General features: G+C 36.7%; 1 pseudogene; it reads right to left on the bottom strand.

Annotated features, from left to right (window-relative positions):
- The window catches only part of LOC112135123 (putative ankyrin repeat domain-containing protein 30B-like), a 156529-nt pseudogene that overhangs the window by 72045 nt on the left and 70738 nt on the right, over positions 1-13746 (bottom strand).

Here is a 13746-nt window from a genome sequence, read left to right as displayed (position 1 = left end):
GTAGATAAGAGTAGTAGTAGTCCAAGCCAGATGCTGACATCTATTAGTTTTCTGCCCTTGGTGTGATTGATGAGCTCAGTAATAGAGGCTAACCAGGTTATCCAATTTAATGAATTAATATATTTATAAATAAATTTCATTACAAATTATAAAATAGCTTAGATGCCTTGAATTACAAGCCACAAAGACTAGAACATCTAATAACCAAAAGTAGGAATTAATAACAGAAAAGTGCAACATTTGAACATTATAACCTATGAAGAAACACCTTTCTTTTGTTTTGTTTTGTTTTGTAATTTATTTATATTTTGCAGAGACAGGGTCTCCCTATGTTGCCCAGGCTGGTCTTGAACTTCAGGGCTCAAGCAGTCCTCCTGTCTCAGCATCCCAAAGTGCTTATGTCACAGGCATGAGCCACTGCACCAGACTAACACATTGGATTTTATTGGGAATTTAAAAATAGCTTCAGCAATAAGATTCAAGAACAAATTATTTCATTGCTTCACTATTTATTTGAGCATTAAAAAATGTTATCTTGTTAAATCTTTATAATAACCTAGCGAAATAAGGCTCTAAAATTCTCATTTTTAGAAGACGTTGAGCCTAAGAGAAGCAACTTGTTCCAGAAAAAATACCTGTTGGTTACTGCGCTAGAACTTATTCTGAGTTAAGGACATTTTCCATTATGCCAAGCTAACTCTAGTGAATTTACTGAGTTACCCTGCCCTGAATTCATGTGTATTTCATGTACTTTCTTTCTTCTTTAATTAGCAGATTAATAAGTTCATAGAGCTTACAAACTTAAAGTAATGGAATAAGTAATATTCTGATGTTAGCTCTGATATTGTCTGAAATACTACTCTAGAACTTAATAAATTTGGTAAATGTTTTTATATCAGTGTTAAAATAGTAGTTTTATTTATTACATTTTTATACATAGCATTCATCAACACCTTTTGGAATATAAACAAAAGATATCTAAAAATCCTCAAAATAGCAATCTGGGTAAGACTTCTGATAGTAAACTACTCTTGGTGGTGCTACCATAAGGTTATGGAAATGTTGATCATACAACGGCAATTAAAAAAGCAATGTGGAAATAGGATGTGTTTATATATATACATATGCGTGTGTGTGTGTGTACATATATATAGCTTTGATTTAATTTTTTAGTTTATTATTCAGAATTAGTTAAGAATTTAGTTGTAGGTAGTTTATAATCTCAGAAAATATTATCCGAAAAAAATGTTTTTAATTATGTTCCCTAAAATTTTATACAATACTTTTGTATAAATAAGTAAAACAATTTTTAAGTTTGTATATTGTACGTTTCCTCAATTGTCATAACAACTTAGGTTTGTTATAAAATGTATAACCCTTGGTGTGATTGATGAGCTTGGTAATAGGGGATAATCAGGTTATCCAATTTAATAAATTAATATTTATAAATAAATTTTATTACAAATTATAAAGTAGCTTAGATGCCCTGAATTACAAGCCACAAAGAATGGAACATCTAATAATGAAAAGTAGGAATTAATAACAAAAACTGCAACATTTCAGTGTTATAACCTATGAAGAAACAATTATTTATGTATGTATGTATGTATTTATTTATTTATTTATTTATTTAATTGTAGAGACAGGGTCTCCTTATGTTGCCCAGGCTGGTCTTGAACTTCTGGGCTCTATTTAATTTTTACAATAAATGGTTTGCATTTAGTAAATGAGAATTAATTACAGTTGAGTCTTGAGTAACATGAGAGTTAGGGTGCTGATCCCCCAAGCAGCTGAAAATCTGCTTTATATGAAAATCTGTTTCTTTTGACTCCTCCAAAACTCTACTAATAGTCTACTGTTGACCTGAAGCCTTATTGAAAGCATAAACAGTGAATTAACACATAGTTTCTATGTCATATGTACTATATACTGTATTCTCACAATAAAGTGAACTGGAGAAAAGAAAGTGTTTTAAGGAGGAAAAAATATATTCACTATTTATTAAGTGGAAGTGAATTATTATTCATAAAGGTCTTCATTCTCATTGCCTTCACGTTGAGTAGGCTGATAAGGAGGAGGGAGAGGAGAGATTTGTCTTGCTATCTTGCAGTGGCAAAGGAAAAGAAAAATCTGTCTATTAGTGGGTTCCTACAGTGAAAACCCTTATTGAAGGATCAACTGTGTGACATAGTGACTGTGTCACAAAAAAGTAAGTATCTTTAGAATTTAGAACTCAATGCAGCCATAAAAAATGATGAGCTCATGTCCTTTGTAGGGACATGGATGAAACTGGAAATCATCATTCTCAGTAAACTATCGCAAGGACAAAAAACCAAACACCGCATGTTCTCACTCATAGATGGGAACTGAACAACGAGAACACATGGACACAGGAAGGAGAACATCATACTCTGGGGACTGTTGTGGGGTGGGGGGAGGGGGGAGGGATAGCATTAGGAGATATACCTAATGCTAAATGACGAGTTAATGGGTGCAGCACACCAGCATGGCACATGTATACATATGTAACTAACCTGCACATTGTGCACATGTATCCTAAAACTTAAAGTATAATAATAATAAAAAAAAAAGAAAAAAAAAGAAATCAATGCTGCTGACACCTTGAAAAAAAAAAAAGAATTTAGAACTCAATAATACTTTTCTGGCACTATAAACAAATGTCAACAAGAATTATAAACCTTAGCCAGGGTGCATCAGTACCAATAGGAGATTATTTTTCAAAGATATCTACTGAGTGCAGAAGTCAGAAAAGCAAATCTTTGTTAAGAAGCACAGGTTATGTTACATAGTCTTATACCAAAAGATCTCACTATTTTCAACTTCGTTCCCTCTAAGTTGAAACCAAATAAGATATATTTACTTCATTAGAACAAGATGTGTTGTGCTCTCTGTTGGATAATTAGTGTGTTAATAGTAATTTTGTTACAAAAAGATACTCTGTTCCTACTGGCCAAAATATTAACATTATAAGTATTCAAATAGCTTAACTCTAGGCTCAACAAATTATAATAAAAATACAAAAATTTTTCACAATAGCAAAAGTGTTACTGTGATACCTAAATGTAACACAATGCATTGTACAATATGAATGGTATGAGCACATCTTTATTATACATTTATCAAAGAACTTATGTAAGTTAGGTTTTGCAAGTTGCAGGAGACAAATATGGAATACACATAGTCTGGGTCTTTAAGGTGCTCATAATACAGTAGAGCTGTCTCTGTTGAATTTCTGCATTTTTCCAACAGAATTTTCTAAAAAAATGTTTTTTATTCATTTATCCACTTGTCCACTTAACAAATAAATGCCAAGCATCTTTAAGGTATTGTCCTTTTTATTATCATTGTCATTTTTTATTATTTACTACTTATTAAGGTACTAAGCATTTTTCTTGTTATTATCACTTTTTTCTAATATTTACTAATTTATTTAGTGTTTACTCTGTGCCAGAACCCCTTTGGGAGCTTATAATTATCACTTATTATGTCGTTACCATATTCAGTATGTGTCAGACATTTTATATCCAAGGTGACAATTAAAGCCTTAACAAGTTTGGTGGTGTCCAGGAGTGGTGGCTCACTCCTGTAACCCTAGCATTTTGGGAGGCCAAGGTGGACAGACTGCTTGAGCTCAGGAGTTTGGGACCAGCATGACTAACATGGTGAAACCCGTTTCTACTACATACAAAAAATTAGCCGGGCATGAAGTGCATGCCTGTGATCCCAGCTACTTGGGAGGCTGAGGTAGGAGAATCGCTTGAACCCGGGAGGTGGAGGTTGCAGTGAGCTGAGATCGCGCCATTGCACTCTAGCATGGGAGACAGAGTAAGACTCCATCTAAAATAAATAAATAAATAAATAAATAAATAAAAATAAAAAAGAAGGAGAAAAGTTTGGTAGTATTTAAGGAAAGCATGCAGAACGAGTAGAAGTTTGCCAGGTAAAGAGTCAGAAGGATGATATTTAGCAGAAGGAAAATTTAACCACGTTGTGTGTTTGGCAGAAGGAACATCTGAAGGAATGCCTGATGAGTCTGAACCCTTGGCAGAAAGAAGCCTGAGTAGGCTGAACACTTGGTGGAGGGAGCGCCTGATGAGGCTGCACGCTTGGCGAAGGGAACACCCAAACGAGGCTGCACCCTTTGTAGAGGGAACATCTGAGATTATCGCATATCCAGGAAAAGAAACATCTACAAAAGCAAGTATAAATGGTAAGACGTGTGAGTGAATTTTGTAGGGTTTATTGGCACTTTGGGTTTCCAAGCGGAAATAGAGTAATATGGGAGTAGTTGGGAATGACTTGAACACCTAGATAAGGCAAGCTTAGGCAACACTTTTTAATAGTATAGGAACGAGTAGATCTTACTCTGTAGGCCCCGGAAAAATTCTCACAATAATTCTGGCTGTCAATACTAGATGAATAAACAAGCTAAAAACATAGGAACAAAATTTGTTTTGGTGGTCCAAGGGATATCATAGGATTCTGCTATTTTTTTTTTTTTTTTTTTTTTTGAGATGGAGTCTCTCACTGTCACCTGGGCTGGAGTGCAATGGCGCAATCTCAGCTCACTGCAATCTCTGTCTCCCGGGTTCACACAATTCTCCTGCTTCAGTTTCCCGAGGAGCTAGGATTACAGGCGCCCACCACCACCCCCGGCTAATATTTTATATTTTTACAGGGTTTCACTATGTTGGCCAGAGTCGAACTCCTGACCTTGTGATCCACCCACCTCGGCCTCCAAAAGTGGTGGGATTATAGGCGTGAGTCACTGTGCCTGGCCAGGATTCCACTTTTGGTTGAATAATTAGCAACAGCTCCAATCATCATGCTCTCTCAAGACAATATTTGAAGGCTGGAAGAGCTGCTTTTGTTCACCTGTTTCTTTTAAATAGGGAGAAAACTTGGAAGCTTGCAGTAATCTTTCTGTAACATTTTATTGGCTGGATTATACCACATGCTCCTTTCAAAACCAGTCACTAGGAAACCAAATGTAATTACTGTGATTAGCTTAGAATAATTAGAGATGGGGTGGGTGCAATGGAATAATAAATATCTAAATAAACTTGTGTTTCTGCAGCAAGAAAGAATAAATAATGGCTATGCATAGGAAGTCAACAATGTTTTCTGCAGGGATTCATTGGAGAAGTTTGAGAAGGGGAGTCGCAAGATTAGATTTGAGTATCAGGGCATTCTGGTCATGGTATAAAGCAGAGATGGGCAAACTTTTGCTGTAAAGCACCAGATAGGAAATATGGTAGGCCATGTGGTCTCTATCACAGCTATTCAACCCTGCATTGTAGGGTGAAAGCAGTCATAGACAACGTGTGAGCAAAGACGCATGATTGCACTGCAATAAAGGTTTGTATAAAAAAATTACATAAGCTGAATTTGGCTTGTGGCCTATGGTTTGCTGGCCCGTCATATAGAAGATAGCTGGAGAGCATCACATAAAAAGATTTAAAGACAGTCCTGGAGTGGTGGCTCACCCCTGAAATCCCAGCAATTTGGGGGCCGAGGCAGGCGGATCATGAGGTCAGGAGATCGAGAACATCCTGGCTAACATGGTGAAACCCCGTCTCTACTAAAAATACAAAAACATTAGCTGGGCATGGTGGTGGGCATCTGTAGTCCCAGCTACTTGGGAGGCTGAGGCAGGAGAACGGCATGAAGCCGGGAGGCAGAGCTTGCAGTGAGTTGAGATCGTGCCACTGCACTCCAGCCTGGGACACAGAGTGAGGCTCTGTCTCAAAAAAAAAAAAAAAGATGTAAAGACAAAGGAAGCTTTTGTAGTAGTTCATGCTATAGTCTTTTTTTTTTTTTTTGGTCACCAATCTGTGGCCTAGTATCAATCTATTATGAAAGTTTGACCTATCTAAGGTAAAAGGAATCAAGTTCAGAAGTTCAATTTACACATTTAAACATGTAGGTCTTTCTTTGCCATTATTTTATTTTGATTTGTTTTTCTGAATTTCTTTAACTTAAAAAATAACAATAGTATTTGGTAGGGTTTCCTTTTCCCTATAAAAGCCATCAGTTAAGGGGCCGTGTTTAACCAGGAAATAAAAATATAAAATAAATAAGTTTGTATTCCAGTGGCAATGGAAATATAAAGCAAAGGCAGAAAAGAGGTACAGTTAATATGGCTTAGTGATTATTGAATTTAAAAAGCTAGGGGACAGAGAAAATCTCAGGTCATTCATACGTTTCCAGATTGTGCATGAACATATACAATGCTCATGGGGAAGGAGTGGGAAATTCTCAGGTCAGCAGCGAAGTGCAAACAGTCATGGGACAGACCAGCAGCTTTCTTTACATGTTGAGTTCAGTGAAACATACATGTGGGATATTTTCAGTAGGTAATTGGATTATAGGCATTTCTAGCTGGAGATAGAAATCTGGCTGGAGATGCAGGCTTAGAATAATTTTATTATAATTATTAGGCAAAGTCATAGATCTCAATGAGCTTATCCATGATGCAGAAGATGCCTAATTTCTGGAAGAAAAACAATAAATTAAGAAAAATCTATCCAGTATTTTAACTTTTCATTTTAATCAGTAACAGACCACCAGTAATTAATTTTATCCATGGAATAAGTGCAAGAACACAAGACTGAGAGTTGCTCTGGAAAGTTCTAAAGTCCACAATACCTTAAGTATATTCCACAATGTGAAAAGGAAGTAGAAAGAATGATACTAGCAGAGCTAGGAGTGAAATCAGGGGAATCAGAAAGCTAGTTTTCCACCAATAAAAGAGAAACCATTTTCTGCACTGTTCATTCAAAATGGCAAAGTCATCCTTACAAATAAATATTTATAACACCATTTCAGATCAAGAAGAAGCACAAACGTGAAACTGATTAAGAGCTTTTACACAATGTACTAAAAAAAAAAAAAACATGCCTACAAAAAAAGAATAGCTTAACAAAACTCTGCAGGGCTTAAGGCTTGTATTTGTGCTTCAACAGTGCATGTGAGTACCAGCATAAGATGCTTTCAAATACATTTAATCCAGATGGGAGATGGCTTTTTGAACCGTGGAATCCCCGCATTTGGGCACTAGAAAAGACAAAAAGGGTCATTTAGTTCAGAAATTTCTAAACAGAGAAACAGTTCAGCAAAATGTTAATAGTAATGACTTAAACAAAACAACAAAACCGTGCAGGCAAATGTTTGGAAATTGGTGCGTTAAATAAAATTAAGCAGATGTCTTCACCATAGCACTTCTCACAACTGGAATGACCTGCATCAGCCCTCTCACATTACAGATCAAGAAACTGAGGTTCACCTAGAAGAAAATGTAGGCAATACCATTCAGGACATAGTCATGGGCAAAGATTTCATGACAAAAACTCCAAAAGCAATTGCAACAAAAGCAAAAATTGACAAATGGGATCTAATTAAACTAAAGAGCTTCTGTGCAGGAAAAGAAATGATCATCAGAGTGAAGAAACAACCTACAGAATGAGAGAAAATTTTTGCAATCTTTCCATCTGACAAAGGTCTAATATCCAGAATCTATAAGAAACTTAACAAATTTACAAGAAAAAAAAAAACAAACAATCCCGTTAAAAAGTGGGCAAAGGATATGAACAAACACTCCTCAAAAGAAGACATACATGCAGCCAACAAATATACGAAAAAGAGCTCAACATCACTGATCATTAGAGAAATGCAAATCAAAACCACAAGGAGATACCATCTCATGACAATCAGAATGCCTATTATACAGTCAAAAAAACAACAGATGCTGGCAAGGTTGTGGAGAAAAAGGAACATTTTTACACTGGTGGTGAAAGTGTCAATTAGTTCAACCATTGTGGAAGGCAGTGTGTCGATTCCTCAAAGATCCAGAGGTAGAAATACCATTTGATCCAGGAATTCCATTACTGGGTATATACCCAGGGTGATATAAATCATTCCATTGTAAAGATAAATAGATGAGTGTGTTCACCGCAGCACTATTTACAATAGAAAGTCATGGATTCAACCTAAATACCTATCAATGATAGACTGAGTAAAGAAAATGTGGTATATATACACCATGCAATACTGTGCAGCCATAAAAAGGAATAAGATCATGTCCTTTACAGAGACATGGATGGAGCTGGAAGCCACTACCTTCGGCAAACTAACACAGGAACAGAAAACCAAACACTGCATCTTCTCAGTTATAAGTTGGAGCTGACTGAGAACACATGGACATGTCGGGGGGAACAACACACACCGGGCACCTGTAGGGGGTTAAGGGGTGGGAGAGCATCAGCAAGAATAGCTAATGGATACTGAGCTTAATAACTGGGTAATGGGCATGATGGCTCACGCCTGTAATCCTAGAACTTTGGGAGGCCGAGGCGGGCAGATCACTTGAGATCAGGAGTTCGATACCAGCCTGGCCAACATGGTGAAACCCCATCTGTACTAAAAATACAAAGAAAAAAAAAGGCAGGCATGGTGGCACACGCCTATAATCCCAGCTACTTGAGAGGCTGAGGCAGGAGAATTGCTTGAACCCAAGAGACGGAGGTTGCAGTGAGCCGAGATCGTGCCACTGCACTCCAGCTTGGGTAACAGAGCAAGGCTCCATCCCATAAATAAATAAATAAATAAATAAATAAATAAATAAATAAATAACTGGGTGATGGGATGATCTGTGCAGTAAACCACCACCTCAAAAATAAATAAATAAATAAATAAATAAATAACTGGGTGATGGGATGATCTGTGCAGTAAACCACCATGGCACATGTTTACCTATGTAACAAACCTGCACATACTGCACATGTACCCCTGAACTTATAAGTTGAAAAGAAAAAGAAATTGTTGTTCAAGTTTGTCACAGGTGACCCTTAAAGTCCTCCTAATGGCTTGATTACTTTGCCTCTTAGCCTATAGGACCTTGAAGAAGAAAGGAAATAACTAACCCAGCAAACCAGAACCTGATGTTATAATAATTGTAATAGTTAACATGTTAAGCACTTTTCATATATTTCCTAATTTAATCCTACATACCCTATGATACTTTACTATTTATCTTAGAAATAGTTCCTGAGCAAACCAGCATTACCAAAAAAACCCCCAAACGACCAGAGAGTGTTAGTCTTATCTAGCTTACAGGAAAGTCACAGAAATTCAACAATTGGTCCTATGTTCCTGTTTCTTTTTTCAATTATTCAGATACCATACCCTGAACTTGTTTCAACATCTTGCTTTTCCAGAATGTGCCTTAATTGCTTCTTGATTTCTGTAGCACAAATAACACCCCCAAGGAATCTTGATTTACTCCCATTCTAGTAGTTGTACAACTTTGTTCTATGGCTACCTTGATATAATTATAATCTATTTATAGATTATATTATATTATATACATTATATATTTGTCCTTCTTTTTATCCCTTTTGTTTATTTGTTTATTTTTTGAGACAGGGTCTCACTCTGTCACCCAGGCTGCAGTGCGGTGTCACAACTTCGGCTCACTGCAACCTCTGCCTCCCAGGCTCAAGCGATCCTCCCACTTTAGCCACCCAAATAGCTGGGACCACAGGCACGCATCACCACGCTTGGCTAATTTTTGTAGAGCCAGGGTTTCGTCATGTTACACAGGCTGGTCTTGAACTCCTGGGCTCAAGCCATCTGCCTGCCTCGGCCTCCCAAAGTGCTGGGATTATAGGCATGAGCCACTACACCCGGCTTATTTGTCCTTTTATATTGACACGTTGTACTGCTTCATTTTGCCAAAATGTCTTGCCAAAAGTGCACTGAATGAGTTCTCTAGTAACAATCCACAGAAAATTTATATTTATGCTGCCCCAGTATTCTCAATTTCATTCAAAGAATTAGGCTCTAGCTTTAGCACAGCAAGAAATCACATCAGCTAATCTATAAACATCCTCTGATGACATATTCCTTTAGGTAGATCTTGTTGAACTCCCAATGCACTATTTTAAAAATTAATGCACAATAATTTCCTTGGTAGGACAGCATTTCCATCAAATAATCCTATCTGCATAAGGGAAGTGGTGCTGTTGCTACTCTTACCTGGTTGCCTCCATATCGGTGAGCCAGTGGAAAGAATCCAAACACTGTCTTTTCGCCACTTACAAGCTGGATAAAATCGTCTGTTTCTGAGACAGATAAATCAAGGTCCAAAATATCTTCTAGAACTTCCTGAGGCAGGGAAAACAAATTTACAAACCTAAGTCATCTTTCGGTGGTTGTTGTTGTTGTTGTTTCTTTTCTGAGACACAGGCTCACTCTGTCACTCAGATTGGAGCGCAGAGGCACAATCATGGCTCACTGCAGCCTTAAACTGCTGGGCTCAAGTGATACTCCCGCTTCAGCCTCCCAAAATGCTATGATTACAGGAGTGAGCTACTGCGCTCAGCCTAATATTTTTTAAGAATACAGACTTAATGGCCGGGCGCGGTGGCTCACGCCTTTAATCCTAGTACTTTGAGAGGCCTAGGCGGGCGCATCACGAGGTCAGAAGATTGAGACCGTCCTGGCTAACACGGTGAAATCCCGTCTCTACTAAAAATACAAAAAAAATTAGCCGGGTTTGTTGGCGGGCGCCTGTAGTCCCAGCTACTCTGGAGGCTGAGGCAGCAGAATGGCGTGAACCCTCGAGGCGGAGCTTGCAGTAAGTGGAGATCGTGCCACTGCACTCCAGCCTGGGCAACACAGCGAGACTCCGTCTCAAACAAACAAACAAACAAAAGAATAGAGACTTAATGGAAGAAAATTCAAAAAATAAACCTCTTCTGAAAATACTAATATTTTTTCATAAGAGATGTACCATACTTTCCATGATTATTTATGCTATTTAGGAAAAATTAGTGGTTCTAAAATTTTTATTGGTTTCTTATGATGCACGGTAAAACAATATTTTTCCCAGGACAAATTCATTTAAGGAACTAGAAAAAAGTAAACATCCTATTTTTAACCCAAATTCATTTATATCATGAGAGAACAATGAAGAATTTATTAGAGACCATTAGATAAAGGATATCTAAGATAACAATTTAATTCATTTTCCTCTTTTTCACAGAAGTATATTTTCCTTGTAAGACAATGTTAAGATGAAACTAAGTAAGTATCAGAGTGTGATTTCTAAGAATGACATCTCCAAGTATTTGAATTTTAAACACAGATAGTCATTTATAGTTAGACTAATAATATTAACTCTAAAAATTATTTTAAACAAATGTTTTAGTGAGTTTAGTATTTGTGTTGTGAAAAAATAATGGCTAACCTTTGAAACTGCTACAAGAGATACTCTTGATTTGAAAGGAGTTGGAAAGGCAATTGAAAAAACAATTTTCCCTTTGAGAACATAAAATTTTCTTTCACAGGATCAACAGGCACATAGCTGATAAAATAGAACACCATTCTTAATGTTCTCATTTGTTGCATATACAGCACTAACATCCCTTAGAAAGGCTATGGTTCTTCCGGAAACTCAAGTCACTATTTTCTTCATGCTTTGTTATTTAAAGGCTACTTTGCCATTTCAACACGATCTAGCCAACATTCATTTAGGACAGTACATGGAACTGTTCAAGAGGTTAGGAAATGGAAAAAGCTTAAAACAGGAAGACACATACCCTGTCTTCAAAGATCTTCACTCATGGAAGGCAAATTGAATTGCAACATATTTATAAATAAAAATACATATTTTTAAATGGAGGTGAGCTGCATTATAGAATTACAAGTATTGTACTAGTTAATTCAATGGAACCAAAATCCATTAGGCACATAATCACATGCATTCTGCCCTTTGGAAACACAATTAGCTAAAGGAAACAGATAGGAAACAGATAGACAAGAAACATAAATAACTTTAAGACCAGGCAATACATGGCTTACTAGATGCACAAAACTGCTGTAGATCCCACATATGATAGATGCCCTCCCACAAAGCTAAAAGTTTAGAAATGGCCTCAGCAGAGACAAACTATGTTTCGTAACATCCATACACTAAAACACCTGTACCGTATTTTAAAAGCTGTAGAGGAAAAGAAAGCTTTGACCACGCTTTAGATTCTCAGAACATATTTAGTCTTATTTTATATACAATACCTAAACTCTTAATCTGTTTTTCCAATCCAAAGCAATTAAAACAATAACCAAATAGAAGAGAGTAGGTGTATTAATAAAACTATAAGACTAAGGGACAAAAGACCCTGTTTCTGGATAGAGATTTATTGTCAAAATGTGTCACCAAATTATTTAATAAACATAATAGGCATCAAATTAACATGCTAACAGGATTTTTTTGAAGAAATAGACAATCTTAATGTGCAAATCTGCAAAAATGAACACATAAGATTTTTTTAAGTAAGAGAAACAAGTTTGCTTATATTAAAAATTATAAGAATACAATAACTAAAAATATTGCTATCCTAAAAAGAGAAGCAATAGATGCAAAGATCAATGGAACTCAGTAAAAAGCACAGAAACAATCCAAAGCTATGAAGAATTTCCTATATAGTGAAAATGACATTTCAAATCACTGGAGAAAGGTAGCATTATGACAATTTGCTCCACTGTTCGAGTAACGCCAATTTATTCCATCCAGGGTTAAGTGAACTAAATATCAGTTACAACAGCAATTTTCTATCTTTCTCAAATGAGTAATAAAAACAGGCTAATATGGGCCATATGGCCACATATAGCCCTTTATATCTTCCCTTAAGACCATGATGTATTATAAGGTAGCATCCTGGGGGAATAAATGTGTAGTCAATCAAAAAGTGGCAGATTTTAGCATTCACACCAGAAAACCAGACAATATGATTATAAGTGGAAGATCAATAGTATGTTTTCTTCTTTTGTAGGAGAGCCTCTGTATGGAATTAACTAGATTATATAATTAACGCAATATCCTTTATGATGCTCTAACATTGGTAAGGCAGGGGCAGCATATCACCTTCCATTAGTAGTTATCATTTTGTACCGTTTGATGCACATTCTGGCAAGATAGCTGCTTGGGCAATACATGTGTGCACCAGCCATGGAACAAAAAAGGCTATTTCAAGCATATTCAACCCTCACCTATGTGATGCTTTAACAAGCTAAGAAGTCATAGACTAAAAACCCCAGAGAAAATTCCAAAAGCATACTAACCCTTTATCTTACGATCTCAGGAAGATCAGTACTGGCAAAATTAAATTCTTTAGAATTCAGTTTTGTGTAAGACTAAGAAATCCACAAAAACTTCTAAACTTTCACTGCAAATGTTTGAACCTATTCTCTCAATAAATGTTCTTACCAGAGTAAGATAATTCGGATAATTTATTGATCATTTATCTAGTAACGTCAGGATGAGACGTTTTACACAGTACTGTGAACCAAGATGCAGTAATACATAGGATTATTTATTTATTTATTTATTTATTTATTTATTTGGAGACAGTGCCTCACTCTTTCTTCCAGGCTGGAGTGCAGTGGCACGATCACAACTCACTGCAGCCTTGAACTCTCAACCTTCTGGGCTCAAGCAACCTGCCCCGCCTCAGCCTCCTGAGTAGCTAGGGCTACAGGTACACACCACCACACCTGGCTAATTTTATTTTTTGTAGAGACAGCGTCTTGCTTAGGTTGCCTGGGCTGGTCTCGACATCCTGGCCTCAAGCGATCCTCTCACCTCGGTCTCCCAAGGTGCTTGGATAACAGGCATGACCCACTGTGCCTGGCCTGGTATTATATTTACAATTTCTTTGGCTATAA

The sequence above is a fragment of the Pongo abelii genome, chromosome 8 (genome assembly GCF_028885655.2).
Source record: "Pongo abelii isolate AG06213 chromosome 8, NHGRI_mPonAbe1-v2.0_pri, whole genome shotgun sequence".
In the NCBI taxonomy this organism is placed as follows: domain Eukaryota; kingdom Metazoa; phylum Chordata; class Mammalia; order Primates; family Hominidae; genus Pongo; species Pongo abelii.
Note: the sequence above shows the minus strand (reverse complement) of the source record. Positions and strands in the feature narration are given on the sequence as shown.